The sequence below is a fragment of the Poecilia formosa genome, unplaced genomic scaffold, assembly GCF_000485575.1.
Source record: "Poecilia formosa unplaced genomic scaffold, Poecilia_formosa-5.1.2 Scaffold15, whole genome shotgun sequence".
Taxonomy (NCBI): Eukaryota; Metazoa; Chordata; class Actinopteri; order Cyprinodontiformes; family Poeciliidae; genus Poecilia; species Poecilia formosa.
The window spans coordinates 3311229-3312641 of NW_006799954.1; positions in this window are offsets into that span (position 1 = coordinate 3311229).

The following is a 1413-nucleotide window of genomic DNA, read 5'->3' on the forward strand; positions in this document are numbered from 1 at the left end:
CTGCTTGACTTTTATCACACTTTATACTGCATGGCTGCACAAACCAACAGAAATGCTTTTCATACTTTTATACTTTATACATTTATTATACTGGGAACGCTCAGTATGTGTGTTGCTTAAGCACAGCATGCTTGGTCTTTACGTGGCGGAGCAGTTTGAAGGCTTCATTGCCTCATTAACGAGCCAGTGACCTGATGCAGCATATCATGCAGAGCAGACTTGGAATGTGGGAATCACCTTCCAGTCCAGGATAAATCCATTCTCCTGTCTCTTCTCTGGGCCTTTTCTCCTTCACAAATAAACTTTCCAAAAACACCTGATATGTTTCTTACTTATTTTGCTGCAAGTATTTGACAATGGCTTTGATAAATCAGTCATTTATCAATAACATATAAAAAATAAATACACGAAAATATAATTTTTTTTCTTGTCTTGAAATGTTAAATGTACATTGAATTATGGAATCATGTAAATATGTTCTTTAATAAAACACTGTAAAAGTGTGTGTCTGTTCATAAATGTCAATATAAAAATTATCAGAATCATTTCTATCAAATAAAAACATTGTGCTCTTTATTCAGAAATCCCCCAAAACAATTAAATAATCACATCAAAAGTTAGAAACTCTTTCTTTAGTCATTTACTTGATTCCCAAATATATTAGTGTATGTGAGAAAATGTGTCAATGACAGGTATTAACTTAAAATACTTTGTAGAACGGCACTTTGTGAAGTTCGGTCCATTTACTTGTATTAGCTTACTGGCACATAGGCCATATTCAATATGACGGACGCTGTGACGTATCGCAGCAATGGCCAGACCCGCTCCATGAGGCGTCTACGTATATGATGTCCATGGTTGGTTGGGGACGACTGGTGTAAAGGACTGTGAACTGCTATGCTAATAAACTTAACCTACATTTTCTATAATTTAATAATCATAATAAACAAATTTATATTTGATTTATTTAAGATTTTTTTTTGGCACTTGGGGGATTTTAAAATGAACAATAAACTGACAGGAAACAGGATGGAGAGAGGGTGAAGACATGCTGCAAATGGCTTTAGACCAAGATTTAAAGCATGTTATACCTGGGGTATGTAACTCTAATAAAAAATTTCAAATATGTTTTTTATATATTTGTTAAAACTGCTACTACAGCCTACTGTCTATAAGTCACTTTATGCCCTTACTGCTTCTTCCAAAGATCATGGTGTTTGTTTTTGGTCAATGCAGGACATTTATTTGTATGGCACATTTAAGCAACAAGGCAGTTAAAAGTGCTTTACATAAACAAACTAAACAAAACACAAAAATACAAAGTCATTGAACACTCAGTCATTGTAGTCTAGTATTCCTAAAATTTCCTTTCAGGTAATTAATATTTATTTCTAGAATTGTACTGCTCAGGGT